Raw genomic sequence first — 18,856 nt, forward strand, 5'->3', positions numbered from 1 at the left:
GTTTGTGCATGTGGATTTTATATGTGGGCTGAGATTCCTGAAAAAAACGGTTTGTCTGCGTGCTGTTTGTGACTTTCTCTGCTCCAGGACTGACATATATAGGGTACGTCTAGACAGTGGCGCTATTTTGGGATATTTCTGGTATCCCAAAATAGCTATTCTGCATCTTTGAAACAAGCCTGTTATTTCAAAATATAATGGGCTTGCTATTCCGACATCCCTGTAAATCTAGTTCCATGAGGATTAAGGGATGTTGCAGAATAGCAGTTTATTTTGAAATTTGGCGCTGTGTAGACAGCACCAGATTACGAAATAAGCTATTTTGAAATTAACTTGAAATAAGCTACGCGACTTGCATAGCTCAAATTGTGTAGCTTATTTCGAGCTAAGGGTGCAATGTAGATGCACCCATAGTGTAAATAAAATAAGTTGCATTAATAAAACACTCGGACTCCGTGTCACGGATTTCTCCTTCATTAGGAAACCAACCTGCAAAGCCTCTAGGTGACAGATGTTTGGACAGAGCAGAGGAATGGAATGAAATGGAACACATGAAAATGTAAGCTAAAGAATTTATAGTCTCATAGAGGAAGTATTAGATGCCTCATTGTTTGAGTTATTTAAAAATGGATCAGCTAAAGCCCTGAAGAGTATGATACAGGCAGGGGCTAATCATGCCCTCGAAGGACAAACAACCTGGGACATTACTAATCTTTCCCACTTCAAATATCCATCATTCTGGTCTGTTAACTGATGGGGCAGTAAAGATACGCTTTGGCACTGATGTAGCAATTTGCATTTTCAAAGCATCTTGCTCTGGACCTGTTCTGTTGCTAAGGAGAAGATCTGATTCTCAGTTTAGCATCTTTCATAAGCATGGCACCCAGGAAAAAGGAAACAGAAGAGAAAGAAATACACTAAAAACAGGTGATGAGACCGTAGCAGAAGTCTTTGAAGAGAAGCTTTTATCCAAGATCTACACAATATTGCCAGAGAATTTCAACTTTTATTGTCAGGCCTGATGGGTCTTGAAGCTGAGTTAATGTGGGGTCCTTGCAATAATACGCCAGTCTCTACCCAACAGATCATGAACAGTAGCTGGGACTAGTCCCCCATGAAGGACACCAACAACCTACTCTGTGATTAGGAGAGTGCCATGACTTCTGATTGGTCTGCTGCCCCTATTTAAGCCAGAAGAGGCAGCAGGAAGTTGTTGGCACAAGTGGTTTCTACTCTGCTAAGGAGTACTTCCCTGGTGTTCATTTGTTTCTGCCATCTAATCCTGACCTCCTGGTGTCTTGACTCTACCTGCCTTCTGGCATCTGTCCCTTGGTTCTGGCCCTCAGGTTTGTTGCTTGATTCTGATCTCTTGGCATTCCAATCTGGCCTGGCTCCTGGCCCCTGGATCATTGGCTTGTGCCTGATGTTAACTCCTAAAGCTGGCTACCCATGCCCTCTCGTTGCCACCTGTGCATGGACAGGATCTTAGGGCATGTTTATACTTACCGGGAGAGCAGCACTTTGGTGATTGATCCTCCAAGAATTGATTTAGCAGGTCTAGTGAAGACCCACTAAATTGACCACTGATTGCTCTCTCATCGACTCCACCGGAACGAGAAGCATAAAAATTTCAACAGGAGGCCTCCTGTTGTACTTAAAAGAAGTTCTCGGGATCTTTTTCAGGGGGATAAGGCAACACACCACATTTATTGAACATCCATAGATCAATCAATACTTATATGCATCTGACACATTACACTCATGCACTCTCACACACACACAACCACACTCAGTCTTGTTGTTACCAAAAGTTGCTCCCCCTAACTGCACTGGCCAGGTGAGTTAGATGGGGGAGGGGGTGGAGCTCCCATGTTGACAAGACAAAAACCCAGGGTCCCTCTGCAAGCTGACTCCTATTTATCCCTCTCATGCAGCCAATTAGTCATCACTTCTCCTTTCTTAATGCTGCTTCAAAGAGAGTTCTTCCAAGGGCAGGCACTTGCTGCTTGACTCCCAAGGTATCCGTATGTCCAGTCTTCTTAATGAGCTCACTGCACAGGTATTGTCTTAGATCTGGCTTCCAGATGTTCTCCACCCTTGCAACTGCTGCTGGAGGTGCTCACCTTTCATTCTCCATTCACACCTCATTCATTTCAACAGGGCAATCAAGGAAAGGGGAGAGGTCAAAAGACATTTTTTTCTTACAAGATATATCTTAATACAAAGTTATATAGGATAAATGTTACAGAGATTCTGTAAGAACACTTAACAAAGATATATCTAAAAGGACAAGATCTTAATACAAAGTATATTACAGGGATTTATCCACATTGTCCCCCTTTTCTGTACTTAAAAGAAGTACTTGGGATCTTTTTCAGGGGGATAAGGCAACACTCCCGCAGCAACTAGACTTAAGGTACCTTGACGCCAGATACGCTGTACATGTAGCTGGAATTGTGCACCTTAGATTAACATTGCCCCATAGTATTGACCTGCCCTTGGTCTGTTAATTTCAGATTAATTAACTATATACCTGGGATTCTTATTTTCTGGTAAGATATTTTTCTTTTTCCATTCCTTGACTTAGTGTCTTTCCTATTTTGTGCCCCCTCTTTTGTTACACTTTCAGTTCACAAAAGGCAAACAGGAAGTTTAAATCAGGACGACTCTTAAGTCAGACTGAGAACAAGAAAGAATTGAAGTATGGTCTCTTGGAGGGCACTCAGTGTGTGTGTGTGTGTGCGCGTGTAGGCGGGTGAGTATAGGGTGTCTCTTCTAATAATCTGCACAGTAACTGGACACAATATGGACTCGATGACCTCTCGAGGTTCCTTCCAGGCCTAGTATTCTATGGCTACTAGTCTCTGCAGCACATAGAAGGTAGGAAAGGGCATAAGTGTAATAGCTAAATGCTAGCGCTGGTTGGACTAAAAACATTTCTATGGAACATGTTGACCAACACAAATGCACACACAATACAAAGTTTTCTTTAACATGTTCCAAAGAAATGTTTGATTTTTTAGTGAAAATGGGAAACGAAACATTTTTTGGTTGAAAAAATAAAATTTCAATTTGAAATATTCCACCACAGTGCTTAATAGGAGTTGTAGTGTGGGTGCCTCGTGTTCCTGTTTTCCTCTATGAGCCAGGCTGCCTAGCTGGACTACATCTGTCATGATACACAATGTTTTCCCTTCTTGTTGTGCTACCACAATGCATCATGGGAGATGTAGTTTGTCTGGGAAACCCAGCCCACAAGGAGCATAAGGGAATCAGGCATTCAAACTACAACTCCCTTGTGGCAGCCATTCAAAATTGAAATATTTCCAGTGTTGGCCAGAAACTGAAACATTTGGGGATATTTGGTTTCTTGAAGAAGAGTCTACATTGTCTATGGAAAACAGACACTTTTGTGTGAAAAATCTTGTATAAAAACCCCACTTTTCTGTCTAAAAGCAGCTTTCATGGAAACATTTCAGCCAGCCCTTTAATTATACCAGAGCTTTCTTCGTATTCTGCCTCACAAAAGAACTTTGTTTCTATATTCTAGGATGGCGGCTAACTCATGAATAGCTGTGAACTGAACTTTTCCATCATTCCCAGCAGCAGGCTAGCTTAGTCACCTTGGCTGTGTCTAGACTGCATCCCTTTTCCGTAAAAGGGACGCAAATTAGACACATCGCAATTGCAAATGAAGTGGGGATTTAAATCCCCCCCGCTTCATTTGCATAAACATGGCTGCCGCTTTTTTCTGGCTCGGAGCTTTGCCGGAAAAAAGCGCCAGTCTAGACGGGGATCTTTCGGAAAATAAAGCCTTTTCCGAAAGATCCCTTCTTCCTCTTAAAAAAAGGAAAAGCCTTTATTTTCTGAAAGATCCCCGTCTAGACTGGCACTTTTTTCCGGCAAAGCTCCAAGCCGGAAAAAAGCGGCAGCCATGTTTATGCAAATTAAGCGGGGGGGGGGATTTAAATCCCCACTTGATTTGCAATTGCGATGTGTCTAATTTGCGTCCCTTTTCCGGAAAAGGGATGCAGTCTAGACACAGCCCTTTTGTTTAAGGCTGGCTGTAAGGAAAGGTGCTTTGATTATCGTGGCACTTTTAGTAGTCAGGATTTACTGGTGTGGTGTCCTAACCGATCGTCTACTCTGTCAGTGATGATATCCATTCGGCTGCATGCATGTGTGCTCAATCATATGTGCCGTGTTGACTTGCACAATTAGTCAACACAGCAGATTCCGAGAGAGCCCCCAAAGACCACAAAATCAGATAAGGATCGAAGGCGCCTGGCCACATTTATTGTTAAACGAAGTACTATAATGGTCATCAGTAGGCTCTACTCAACCTCTACGCACATGTACCCCCTGATAGTGGACTTACTCACTCAGTGTCGCTCCAAGACACCACTGTATATACAGCTACAAACAAGTTACACATCACTCCTGACATGTCAAGTTGCCCCCTTCTGATGTAACTTAGATACCCCCCATCACCCTGCACCTTGTGGTTCAATTAGAACATCTCTGTCCAACGTGCTGTCATGTTAGACCTTTCCAGCACCTGAGTCGGTATCTGTGGGGTGTGTGGGTACCAAGGTCTTTTTTAACAAGCTGGTGTTAACATCCTTTTGGAATGTGCTTTCAATTATGACCAGTACCAATTGCTGTTTTACAGTCCATGCCTACTCCCAAGTACTGTTCTGCACCTGGGCTTATTCCCAATTAGTGTGTTACGCTCTCAGCCCTGTTCGTGTCAAGTTCTGTAAGTAAGGGCCTGGCTCTTGCTCACAGCTTAGCTTTTCTTTCTATTAGCAAAGTTGTATCCATTGTTAGCTACGCCTCATGCCTCAAACCAGGCCGGTGCTGCATGGAGTTTTGTTTCAGGCACTCTGTACCTCACAGCTCCACCCTGTCCGTCCCCCCCATACTCCCCCCTGTTACATTTTTCAAACAAAGCATGCCATATAAGCAATGTTCCCTCTAATCTTTTCCATCTGTGTGTGGAATAAATATTGTTATGTGCACTGAGACATGTGTGAATGTGCACCACCAGAAGGAACAAAAAGCCTGGCTGTGGGCTCTCAGCTAATGGACTGGGTGACATTTGAATCTCTCCTGCGCAGCTGCATTAGCGACCAGCTTATAGAGAACACTGCATATAAAATATCATTGTGACGGGTTAGGACCAGCTTGGGACTGGTTCCTGATGTGCTGAGACCCCACTGAGCCTGCTTTCTAGGCCAGAGTGGACCCCCAGTACCCTGTCTTTTTGAGTCAGACACACTAGGCTGCTGCAATACAGACACAGGGTTTGGCCATGCCCCCAAAGGTGCAGACCTTAACTGAAAATAGTACAGTGAGATGCCTGTCTCCAGCACTCAAACACATAGCTCTTCTAGGAGCTGAACCTTGGATAAATTGGTCTTATGTTGCAAGGAGATCTCTATAGTATAAGCTGGTGAAATTTGCCTTCTTTTTCAATGTAAAGACAGATATGTAAGATTCCTTGGCCTCCCTCCTTGGTAACAATTATTTACACTGGGTTTATTAATAAACAAAAGTGATTTATTAAGTATAAAAATGTAGGATGCAAGTGATCATGGGACAAAGAGTCCTGTAGCACTTTATAGACTAACAGATGTATTAGAGCATAAGCTTTCATGGGCAAAGACCCACTTCGTCAGATGCATGTCCAAGTGGGTCTTTGCCCACGAAAGCTTATGCTCCAATACATCTGTTAGTCTGTAAAGTGCTACAGGACTCTTTGTCACTTTTGCAGATCCAGACTAACATGGCTACCCCTCTGATACGTGATCATGGGAGATAGAACCCACATTGCTCTGTGAGCTAAAAAAATAAAACGGAAATGCAAGCTAGGCTTACTACACTAATGTTTTACTTTCGAAAGAAGATATGCAAATTCGACGGGAATTTGCATATCTTCTTCCGATTGCTTTTTCGAAAGTTTTTTTTTTGAAAAAGCAAGCCGTCTAGACGTGGTTCTTTAAAAAAAGCAACAACCCTTTTTTCGAAAGAACCTGTAAACCTCAATTTTTGAGGAAAACGGTTCTTTCGAAAAAAGGTTTTTTTCGTAAGAACCGTGTCTAAGCTGCTTGCTTTTTCAAAAAAAACTCTTTTGAAAAAAGCGACCGAATTTGCATATCTTGTTTTGAAAGTAAAATGTAGTCTAGACATGCCCTACGGGTGCATCTACACTGCAGGGTTTAACTCGAACTAAGCTACGCAAATTGAGCTACATCAATTGTGTGTCTTATTTTGAAATAGGGAGCGTCTAGAGCACTCTGCCTCCGATTTCCCTTGCTCCTCATACTGTGAGGGTTACAGGAGTCGGAGTAAGAAGTCCTCCAGCTTGACAGTATTTTGAAATAACTGCCTGCTGTGTAGACGCAGACTAAATTATTTTGGAATAGTGCTCGTTATTTCAAAACAGTGTTGCAGTGTAGACATAAGAAATTGGTTACATATAACATCTACCCTCAAAGTTGTTCTAATAAGCTTCTTTCACAGAGAGAAAAACCTCTTGGTCTGGGCCCAATCCTTCCCCCGGTTCAGTCTGAGATGTTTTCAGCAGTGATGTTGGGAGAACTGATGACCCAGAGTACTTCACTCCCCACACTTAAATAGAGATTGCATAAGGCAGGAGTCCGTTGTTGCAGTTTGAAAAGTTCCAGTAGCAGGTGACATGGTCACATGTCTCAGCAAGATTCCTGTCTCCATGCTCCATGGGCTGACCCACAGGTCTGCGGGAAGGTAAAGCTCCATTGTCTTTTGGCTAATGGGTCATTATAGCCCTGACATGTAAACAGAGGGAGCAACCCAAAACGGTGACCCTGCAGTTACAGATACACAGCTCCGTATTCTTAACTTGATCTATAAAAATGATCCAGGCATACAAATGGGGGAAATCATGTTCAGTAGTTTGCAGCTTTTCCAATGATACCTTCCATGATGTATTTCACATAAAGCATATTCCACTTATGTCATATTCATAAGCATATTTTCATAAAGCATATGGAGTGCCCTGTCATAATCCTGACCTGCTAAAAACCATTGCTCTGTCCAAGTATGTATTTCATTCGCATTCATAAAGTTATGAGACTGTATGAGGTGGTTGTTACTGAAATATGTTGCAATTTTGAGAGTCTCCATGGCTAATTCTCCAGGGACAACAAAGGAGGTGACCTGCTCCCAGGAGGGTGTTAAATGACCATTAATCAGCAGGGGAGTTGTAATTAAGGGACTGACAGTGTTGTAAGAGGGGTAGGCAAGCATCACACATTGGGGGAATTGCTCAATGCTCTGACTCAGCAAAGTCCACCCGGACATGAATGGGCAAATGTGTTCCCGGTACCTGGACTGAAGATATAAAATAGAGGATGGCAGCATCACACTTCTGCCTTTCTCCTCCCCATCTATGTGGGAAGCAGCAAGAATGCTAGAGAGACAAAGACTTGAACTGAGGAGACTAGGCTTAAAGTGGAAACTTGTATATTAAGAACTGTAACTTATCTACAGCCTCCAGTGGAGTGAGAATACTGCATCCAAATTCTGCATCATCGAATGACGTTCAGGAGTTAGACTGCGTGCTTACTTCCTTATTTTTATCGCGGTAACTATCTCTGACCTTTTATGCCTCTCACTTACAACAACTTACAATCCATCTTTCTGTAATTAGTAAATCTGTTTTATATTTCACCCAAAACAATGTGTTTGGGCTGAAGTCATAGAATCACAGAATCATAGAATACTAGGACTGGTCAGGACCTCGAGAGGTCATCGAGTCCAGTCCCCTGCCCTCATAGCAGGACCAAATACTGTCTAGACCAGTGGTCTCCAACCTTTTTACACCCAAGATCACTTTTTAAGTCTCAGAAGAGGCGAAGATCTACTGCCCCGCCCCTTCCTTGAAGCCCCGCCTACATTACCTGAGGAAATCTAATGTAAATGTACTGTGCAGGTGCGCAGTTCAGAGATGGCTCAAGAGCTACTCTTGGAGCCCCTGACATCTACTGGTAGATCGCGATCTACTGGTTGGTGACCACGGGTCTAGACCATCCCTGATAGACATTTGTTTAACCTACTCTTAAATATCTCCAGAGATGGGGATTCCACAACCTCCCTGGGCAATTTATTCCAGTGTTTAACCACCCTGACAGGCAGGAACTTTTTCCTAATGTCCAACCTAAACCTCCCTTGCTGCAGTTTAAGCCCATTGCTTCTTGTTCTATCCTCAGAGGCCAAGATGAACACGTTTTCTCCCTCCTCCTTGGGAAATCTCAGCTCAGGTTACAAGGGCTAGTGTGTGTCCTCACCACATGGAGGAAGGGGTGGACTGAGTCCTGGTCAACCTTCTGACTAGGGATGTTAGCAAGTAGTGGACTAGTCGACTACCCAATAAGCATAAATATTGACTACTCGCTTTCCCCCCACCTTTGCTGCCTTTATGAGAGGCAGCAAGGGGGGAGGGGACAGGAGCCGGTGCTGTGGGAGCGGGCTTAAAATCCGGTTTCCCTCACCACTGTCTCTCCGGTGCCGCCTGCTCCTCCTGCTGCTTCTATCAGAGGCAGTGGCAGAAAAGGGGAGGCTGTCTGCAGCAGGCTGAGGCTTACTGTGGCCGCAGCCCCTGTCTGTGGGGGTCCCAGCGAGGAGCTGGGCCCTCCCCTGGGCAGGGGCTGCTGCTGTCAAGCAGCCCCTGTCCACAGCGGCCTGGGCTGGCCATGGACAGGGAATGCTGTTGGAGCAGCCCCTGCCCACGGCCAGGCCTGTGCGCTGCGAACAGAGGCTGCTCCGGCACCAGCTAGATTTGGGCAATTGGGAATGAGAGTTTCAATGGAGCAGTTAGACTTGGGCGGAATGACAGCTGAGAATCATTGTTCAGTGTGGGCTGCTGGGAATGGCAATTAGAATGGAGGAGTCATGGGAGCATCTGTGACTGCTGCTCTTTCCCTACGTCAAGCAGGATCAGTGCGGACAGACGTGCCGCTTTCTCTCTTTCTTAGGGCCCTGTTTCTGCAGCACTTCCAGCTTTGGCCTACGCCCTTGGATATTACACCGATGAGGACATGTGACGGGCCGATGGCGGCCCGCACGGAGGAGCACGAAGGGGGGCTGAGAGAGGCAGCGCCCCCAGCCGCGGCGCCCGGCGATTGGGAGCACGTCATCTCCGGCGGGCCGTTTGAAAAGGGCCCGCCGGCAGCGTGGGAGGGAGCGGTCTCTGAGGCCGGCTCCTGAAGGGTTTGGGGCCGGGTGCGGGGCAACGCCGCCCCCAGGAAGCCCGGAGCCCCGATGCAGATCCCCGGAGACGGGAGGCCGAAGACCCCCACAGCCGCGGGCTACCGACGGTCCCGGACCCTGCTACGGAGGGCGGACTCCTCCTTTGCCGAGCAACCGAGGCACGGTAGGCTACGGGGACCTCACGGGAAGGGCAACGGGATACATGGGGGGGGAGGAAGCAGCCCGGGGCGGGGCCCTTTTGGTGGCCGTGGGTGGATGTGTTTCGGGAGTGCATCCCACATCTACCGCACAGGGAGCAAGCAGACCCCTGTGCTTAGGGCCCCGGGCTGGGACCCGGTGGAGAGGGTGGGCCCGGGTCCCCCTCCCCTCCTACCACCGTAGGGAGTTGAGAGTTGCTCCAGCGCCGGTGAGCGGGAACCTCCAGCTGAGACCGCGGGGAAAAGCCCCACGCAAAGGGACAGGCGACCCCTGGGTTCGCGGATCCCCCAGGCTCGGCTGAGCGGGGTGATCGCACCTAAAGACGCTAATCCGGACTAGGCTCTGGGACCAACAGGCCAGAATCCGTCGACGGGGTTTGCCGACCCCCCCCCTTCCCGGTGGGAGGGGGTGATCGCACCCCTCAACGCAGTCACAGGGCAGTATAAGTCCCTGCATAGTGCCCGACCTCCATAGAGGCCAAGGGTGTATTTGAAAAATAAAGTGTCAGAATATGGAACTGAACGCTTCTTGGGGGGGAGAAAAAAATCCATCTAGCACCACCATGCCCCGTCTAATCTCTGCAGAATTTACAGTTTCTCTCACAAGCACTGCAGGGAGACCACAGGGACAGCTTATGGCACTGTGTGCCCCTGAGAACTGCCGCTGTTAGGCACTGAGGATGGAGAGTTTGAGAACGGGATTAAAGACTCCTACTACTGCAAAGGTTTTCATGTCAATGGCAGAGCAAATGCTTTGGAAGACACAGTGACCCCCGATTTAATCCCATCAGGAACTACGCTCAGCAATGAGATGCCTGAGGAGGTAGATCGGGGACGTGGAATGGCTCCGAAAATGTGGCACCTGCGTGTGATGGTTCTCATCAGTGTGAATCAGGGAGAACTCCACCGGAGTTGCACTGGTGTGGGTGAGAAAAGACGCGGCCCCATCAGCCTGTGACCAGGGGAAAGCTTGTCTGTCAGCCTCTGTGAGGGAACTCAGGTTTTGCCCTTGGTCCAGAGGAAAGCTGTACAGCAAAGCCTGGCTGAAATGTAACAGACACTCCTCTGGCTTGTTCTCCTGCAGCTGCTCCGTTAGCTCAACAGCAGAGAATTCCTTCAAGGACACGGGACACTTGAATTCTTGCTCCAGCTGCAATTTCCACCAGACTTTGATCTCACTTAGTCAGTGCAAATACAATACAGGTAAGGCTCTACGGCTGGATATAGGCCTCAGGTTCAGGAGGGAACTGTTATGGATCCAGGGCCAGCACTATAGGATGGCAAGAAGGGCAATTGACAGGGGCCACGTGCCGCGGGGGGCCTTGCAAAGCTAAGTTGCGTGGGGTTCAGCCCACAGGAGTGGGGCTTGGGCTTCCACGGGGCTAGCATTCGACTCATTGGGGCCTAGGGCAGAAAGCCGAATCCTGCCACCCAAGGCTGAATCCCTCAGGAGAGCCAAAGGCGTCTACTTTTTACCCTGTGTTCCGGCAAGTCCCGAATGGACCTTTTCAGGCTTAAACTTTAGCCCAGGCCTGCACCACTCGGAAAGTGGCGAGGGCCATATTACTCCAAAGAAAACAGCTGTAGGGTTGCCAGATGCTCTCCCCAAAAATACGCAGGCTAAAAATGTTTGTCTAGCAAAAAAACCACGCGTGTCAAGAGTGTGTTGAATAAATTCACACACAAGGGAAGACTCACAGTCACACACGAAGAGAAGAAAGAACTCTGATAGAAGTTATAATATCGACGGGGCGTAGATTTTACCAGCTGGCGAGCTGTGACGGGGCGACCTGCCCTGCACGCCAACAGCGCCGACCCCCGTGCTGCACGGGGAGCGCAGCGTTCTGACAGTAGTCTGTGCCACGTAAGTGGCCACCCAGCCGAGCGACATGCAGGGGGTCCGAGTCCTGGGACAGGAGCTGGAAGAGGGGGCGGAGCCAGAGTGTGGGTGCTCAGAGTTATTTCCGAAAGTCGTCGTGGGCCACACAGTGAGCCTCTTCGGGCCACATGCGACCCGTGGGCTGTATGTTGTGCAGGCCTGCTTTAGCCAGAACAGCAACTTTTGGCTTTAACTGCTGATCCATGGAAGGTAACATCAACCCTGACAGGTTGCTGAAGAGGTTGGAAAGGTCCTGGATTGTAGAGGAGAAGCCGTGTCTGGCACTGACTCCTGAGGGATTCGGTGTGGTGCTAAGATGCTCTCATCTGATGAAGTGGGTCTTAGCCACTAAAGCTCATGATCCTAAACATTTTTGTTAGTCTCTAAGGTGCCACGGGACTTCTCGGTTTTGGTTTTTGTTGTTGTTGTTTAAGTTGGCCAGTCACTGTAGAAGTTTTTGTGTTTCTCGTGTTCTCTAACTCAAAGTAACAACTGTAGCAGCCCACCCTACAGGCAGACGGGTTTGAAGAGGAACCTTTTTTTGTGGGTGAGATGGCAGCTTGTGGAGGGTTGTGAAGACCACACATGAGGCTGTGCCACAAGTGGGATATTTTAGACCCTCAAAGCAGACGCCAGGCCCCCCCGGGGATTCACCCTTGGGGTTGGACACTCAGGGTACGTCTAGACTACAGGCTTTTGTCGACAGAAGTTTTGTCGACAGATACTGTCGACAAAGCTTCTGTCGACAAAGAGCGTCTAGACTACATTCAGTTCTGTCGACAAAGCAAGCTGCTTTGTCGACAAAACCCTGTAGTCTAGACACAACCTCAGTGTCTGCCTAACAAACCAACCTACCCCTGAGCGCAGGGTACGGGGGAGCTCACCCCACTGCAGGGAGGGAGCCCTGAGTTGTATGGACCGTCTCCAAGGGACCCGCAGGGGTAGGTTCCCCATCTCTGCCCTACATCTTATCGCTGGATAGTCTCAGCTTCAAACACAAATTCGACTTCCCTCTCTATACCAATGTTCCATCAGCGCCCCCCAAATCCCCACCCATAAGCGGTGAGCAGGCCTGCTGATGTGGGGGGCAAAGAGGACAACTGTCTTAGGGCCTAGTGATTCATAAGAACATAGGAGCAGCCAGACTGGATCAGACCAAAGGCCCATCTAGCCCGGTGTCCTGTCTGCCGGCAGTGGCCGATGCCAGGTACCCCCGAAGGAGGAAACAGAACAGGGCATCATTGAATGATCCCTCCTCTGTCCCCATTCCCAGCCTCTGGCACACAGAGGCCAGGGACTCCATCCCCACCCATCCTGGCTAATGGCCATTGATGGACCTCACCTCCACGAATGTATCCAGCTCCTCTTTGAACCCTGTTCAAGTCCTGATCTTCACAACAAAAGGGCCCGGGGCTTCCAGCCACCGCTACTGCTCCTGAGGCAGCAGCCAGCGCCCTGGGCCCTTTGAATGGCCACCAAAGCCCTGGGTGATGCATTCCAGGCAGTGCTGAAGGGCTGGCAGGGGGAGGCTCGTCTCCAGCCTTCCACCCGAGACCTGCTCTTTCTAGGAGCACAGAGCCAGCACCATCCCCCACTTTGCCCGGGGCCCCAGCAAGTCTGTTAGACCCCCTGGTCGTGAGTCACATGGGCCTTCTGCACCCCCACTCTACCCCCTCCCCTGCACCAATTCCTGCCCCCAAACTCCCTGCCAGAGCCTGCACCCTGCACCCCCTCCTGTGTCCCAATTTCCATCCCAGACCCTGCACTCAAACTCTCTCTCAGAGCCTGCACCCTGCACCCCCTCCTGTGTCCCAATTTCCATCCCAGACCCTGCACCCAAACTCCCTCTCAGAGCCTGCACCCTGCACCCCCTGCTGTGTCCCAATCCCCAGCCCAGACCCTGCACCCAAACTCCCTCTTAGAGCCTGCACCCCTCCCTTACCCACACTCCCTCCCAGAGCCTTAGCCAGGTTGGGGGGAGGGATTTGGGCCCGTTCTAGGCACCACCAAAACTTCTACAAACCTGCCGTCCCTGGCCCCAGTGCTGGAGGAGTTGCCAGCTTCCCCGAGGGCTGAAGGAGTCAGGTCTAGGGCTATAGGGGTTTGGTGGTCCCGCTGGTTCCTGGGGAAGCCATGTCCCTGTGTGTCCCCCTTATGTGCACCCCTAGCTCTGTCTCAGTCTTTCTGATTCTTCCTGCATCACACCTCTAAGACACGACATTTCTTATTCAGCCACGTTGCTAAAAATCTTATCTAAGCTCTCCTCGTCTTGTGTCTTGATTTCTGCAGCAGCCTTCTCTCAGGCCTTGACGAATGCAGTCTTGTCTCCCTCACATCCATACAGATGCTGCTGCAACGATCTTTTGCCTTGCCCGGTGCTTGGACCCTCTCGCCCCTCTTGGAATCCCTCCACTGACTCCCACTTCTCTACTGCATAAAACATAAAAGTGCCTGTCTTTACTTTCCAGCCCTTTCCCGGTCTATTCTCCCCCTCCGCCTCCCCACCTATCACCTCTCATTCGTTGTCGGCACTCACCTCCAATCGGCCTGTGACGCCTGTCTCCATCGCACAGCTACGGTGTTAAATGAGCTGTGTGCTTTCTCACTGGCTGCCTTTCATACGTGGGCGGCGCTGCCCGTGAGTGTTCACATAGCTACCCCCTTCCAACGCATTCTCCAAATGCTCCGAAATCTTGACGACGGTTTGGCTGCTGGTGGGCTGCGACGACCACTGTCTATCATGCTGATTGATACTTTCTCATTGCCCCCGTGTATTTGTATCCATCTGTTGTTTCTCGTTTTATACTCTGATTGTAAGCCCTTTAGCGCCTGGGTCGCATGTTTATTCTGTTTCTACAGCACAGGTACTGTGGATCCTGGTCTGTGTAGTCAGATGAGGGCCTGAAACATAAGACGGGCTGGGCATGAGGCCTGAGGCCCAGACAGCAATGGTCAAGACTTTGCTCATATAAAGCGAAGAGAAGCTGTGAGGAAGAGACAAGCCTCGTCACAGAAGTTGGCAAAAACAGGGCTGATGTTACAGAAACACTCAGTCCTAAGAGGTACTCGGCACAGGCTGTAAGCACATTCCACAGGGGTTGGTAACAGAACACCTCATTGAGAAACATATTGGTACCAACCTCCTCCCCACAAATAACAGGAACATACCAACCCAGGTTCAGAACCACGTCTAAACTGACAGCATGACAGATAGAGAGTGAACCTCCCTTGTACAAGGTAAGGAGTGGTAACTAAGCAACAGGAGGTGGCAACTTGATGCATCAGGAGTGATGTGTAACTTGTTTGTACCTGTGTATAAAAGTGAACCCCAAAGAGTTGTCCTTGCCTGGTGCTGACTGAGTCGGTCCATTATAATGGGCATGTGTTATCCTAACTGTAGACCCTTTGGTTTGGCAAAGCTAGGACCGTACCTCATCTACAATAAACCTGGCCGGGTGCCTTCAAGCCTTATCTGTTGTTTTGTCTTTGGGGGTTCTCTTGGAGTCTGCTGTGTGACTAATTGCACATTGTTAACACAGTAAACGGGGAGCAAATCCATGACTGCGTGAAGCCAAACAGTTATCATCACTGAAGGAGCAGGAAACCTGTCAGGACACCACACCAGTGAACCCAGACGGCTGAAGTCTATAGCTAGGGTGCTATGGTAATACAAATCATAAACAAACATACTAGTAAAATGTGGCCACTCTCCTCTTCCATCTCATCCATCCTTAGATGTTGTGACGTAGTGGGGGTACCTGGCTGGTTTCTATGCTGCTGGCTCTGGGGTAACCCCCACTGGCTGCCGTGGGTACCACGACCCAGCAAAACAGGATGAGTCACTATGCAAAGGGACCTCTCAACCGGTATGGCCAGACACCCCCCATGGAGAGGAACAAAGGAAGGTGGATGCTGCCCTGGCTGGGGGGCAGGGCTGGAAGAGGGTTAGTTAGTTGCTGTCTGGGAGCATGGAGGAGACAGCCTAGGGAAAGGGGCTGGAGTTTAGGGGCCCAGTCTCCCCCATATTAAGGGGGCCTGAGGCATCCAGCTCTGTGACCAGATTACATCTGTGCTGTACTGTATCCTGGAGAGGCAATAAACTTCCTCTATTCCACCGGCTGGTGCAGTCTGTTTGTGCCATTTCGGGGTGCAGGAGACGGGGGACCCCCAACGTGCCGTCACAGATGTCTACTGAAGAAAATATTTGCTGAGTGCCAAATAAAGTTTTAAGAACACCCAGGCTTCCCAAAGGACTACCCTTCCCCTCCACCACCAATCCATAGCCAGAAGCTATACTCCCACTGTCCTTGGCTTCTGTGGATCTCCCACCCCCACAAAGAAGGAACTCCCTTAGCACCCCCCAAAAAGGCAGTTTCACATCTCTCCCTCTCAACATGTGAGGCTGCCAGCTGCACGTGTGAGAGGGAACCAGGCAATTTGGCTGAATCCAACCTCACCCTTACCCTGGCTGCGGCTGGCAAAGAAGGGAGTGATTCAGGGAGGGTGCGTCAGGAACGCCAGGTGTGGTCACCTGGCAGCCCATTGAGCCAGGCAGGGTGCAGAAAGTTTTCACTGAATGCCTGTGCTCCCTGACTGGACAGAAGAGCCAGTAGACCCCCCTGAAACATTTCAACAGCAGCAGCACATGTGGTGCTCAGTGTACAGTAATTCCTCATCTAACATGTGCCTGCTTAACACGTTTTCACAGTTTTTTTAGGAAATGTTTTTTGAATTACACGACCGTCCCCGGAATAACATGATTTTCTGAGCCAGCCCGTTGCCAGTGGCTGCCCGGGGCTTTCCCTGCCTCCCTGCAAAGCGGCGGAGGGTTCGCGGCTCGCTGCACCTTTCTCTGCTGACTCCCCCTTGCCGGACGCAGTGTCGGTCCTGGCAGACCCATCACAGGGGCATACTCCCAACCCAATCCCCCTCCCCTGTCTTCCCCTTCCCTTCCCCAGAGCCAAACACCTCCCCTGCCTTCTGTAACCCAGTCCCCTTTCTCCCCCAGCCTTATGTCCCGGTTGAAACGCAACCCCCACCTTTTCCATTATTTTCAATGGGAAAATTGACCCCGCATAAAACGTTTTCACTTAACACGATCATTTTCTGAAACATATCTATAGGGCTAAATGAGGAATTACTGTATTCAAGGCTTGCAATTATGCTGGAGCTGCTTCTGGCACTAGTCCTTGCTACAACTTAAGCCTGCTCCCACTCCAGCTACCTTCCTCCAACATCTTTGGGTCCTGACTCCTGGCTTTGCCAACTGGCTTCTCTCCTGAGCATGACTCTGGTGCTGCCTTTTGACTCTGCTCCAACTACCAGAATGTCACCCTCCCTCACCCCTGCGTGTAACAAACTGGAGAAGATATATCTGTTAATTACCTTAGACCCGTGCAACCTTGATTCCCATAGAAAAGTAATCAGCAGTGGTAAGGATAAAAGGAGAGGAAAACAAAGATATGAATTGCCACACCGCATCAGACCCATGGGCCATCTCGTGCTGTATATTGACTCCAACAATAGCCAGTAGTAGCTGCTTCAGAGAAAGGTGCAAGAACCCTATCGTAGGCAGCTGTGGGGTAATCTGCCCCACTTGAAGCTCTCAACCTAGTCCCTACTAAAGATGGTTTAAGACTTCAACCATGAGATTTCTGATCCATGTCAATACTTGTTTAGCATTGACTGGATGTTCTTGTTATCAATCTATAGGATCAGTGTCTCTTTGAATCTTGCTAAATTCTTGACCACCGCAACAGCTTGTGGCACTGAGTTTCACAGCTGTGTGGAAAAAGGATTTCCTTTATATCACCGTGGAATCTGCCATCTTTCACTAACTCTGTGTTCTTTCTCTTCTCTTACATACTTATAGTATTTAACTCCTGCCCCATAGCCCTGTCCCGACCCTTTTTAGGTGACTGCATTATTAACCACAAAACTATTTCCACTTCTTTCCTCCCCCTTCCACCTTCATAGGTTTGTCCCAGTACCTAAGGCCCTGCAGCCGGGTGTAATGGAGCCAGTGCACGTACAAGCTATGTACTCCAGGACAGTTCTGGATCGAACGGGGGTAAATCAAGGCACTTCTGTGATCAAGAAACAGCCATAGGCCCAAGTCCACCTAATACTTGATGTGGAAATATTGCATATAAATTTCTGATTTGAATAATGGGTTATTTTTTATTTTCTTGTAGACTTCCCAGAAGAAGTCAGGTCATTCAAAGGCCTCTCTCTGGAAAAATGACCTTTGCTTGTTTGACAATGAACTTACCAATGCAATAGAATGGAATAAATAAAGGGCTCCCAAACTTTTCTTTAGTACGGACCCCCTCTTAATGGAGACGTTGTCTGGAGGATATTCCTGACATGTTGTCGTATGGAGCAAGTCCCTTTCCTTCAATGAATATGCAACATACTTGTAACAATAACAAGTATTTGTCTTTAGTATGAGCAAGACAAATGTCAAACACATGCTCTAGTTTTGCTCTTAATTTCTTCCCATAAATTTTGGATTATCCACTTGGAACAAGGAAGAGAGGGATCTTCCGGGGGATTAGTAGAATATGCTCTTCTGATTGCTATTTTCCTATGAGACTCAGTATTGCCAATCCTTAAATGTTTATGAAAATTCATGTTGTTGCAGCCATGTTGGTCTCAGGATGTTCGAGAGACAAGCTGGGTGGGTTAGTATCTTTTATTGGACCATCTTCTGTAGGTGAGAGCAACATGCTTTTGCGCTACCTGAAAAAGAGCTCTGTGTAGCTTGAAAGATTTGTCTCTTTCACCTTTGAATGACCTGACATCTTCCGGGAAGTCTACAAGAAAATAAAAAATAAGCCATTATTCAAATCAGAAATGTATATGCAATATTCCCATATCAAGTATTTGGTAAATCCAATAAAAGATATTGCCGTGCCGACTTTGCCTCCCTGAAAGAAAATCATTATTCCAGCCTTAAACACTTAAAAATTACTTCTGAGGTTAGTTTTCATAGCTTGCTCTTTGTTTTAGCTTTCAGGATGCATTTGGTCACATTTTCAAGCATTCTCTGCTATCATGAAGACTAAAGCTTTATTTTCTCTTTCAAATGAATGTTGAGAGTCACATGTATTATCATGTCTCCTGAAGTTGGGAATTTTAAGAAAATCACTAATTATGGCAAGACTCATGACAATATCACAAGAGTTGGTAACATGGCGGACCACAGTTTGGGAATCTCTGCCATAGATGGATGGGAATTTCTGCCAATTATAGCCACCCCTATAGCTGCATCTGTGCAAACTGCTAGTAACAGGTAAAATGTTATTTTGCGCTGCTGAACTTTACTCTGATGCCAAGCAGTGGTTACGTTTCATTGATGCAAACAGCAGCTTTTTGTGCCTATTTTACGGGTTGCATTGATTCAGCTATACTGATGACTGTGAGTGGGGAACACACCAATAGATCACTAGAATGGTTGAGGCCAAAGGTTTCCAAATTGCTGACAGTGTGCCCGCTCTCTTAATGTTACCTTTGGCTTTGATCAAGT

General features: G+C 48.2%; 1 long non-coding RNA gene across 1 annotated transcript in view; it reads right to left on the reverse strand.

Moving 5' to 3' along the window:
• LOC142830001 (uncharacterized) overlaps positions 1-14,920 on the reverse strand; it is a 35,381-nt gene extending 20,461 nt beyond the window's left edge. The window contains exon 1 of the long non-coding RNA XR_012905009.1: positions 13,865-14,920. This is a non-coding gene — a long non-coding RNA (uncharacterized LOC142830001). The remainder of the gene's footprint in view (positions 1-13,864) is intronic.
• Positions 14,921-18,856: the final 3,936 nt, after the last annotated feature.

The sequence above is a fragment of the Pelodiscus sinensis genome, chromosome 6, assembly GCF_049634645.1.
Source record: "Pelodiscus sinensis isolate JC-2024 chromosome 6, ASM4963464v1, whole genome shotgun sequence".
Taxonomy (NCBI): domain Eukaryota; kingdom Metazoa; phylum Chordata; order Testudines; family Trionychidae; genus Pelodiscus; species Pelodiscus sinensis.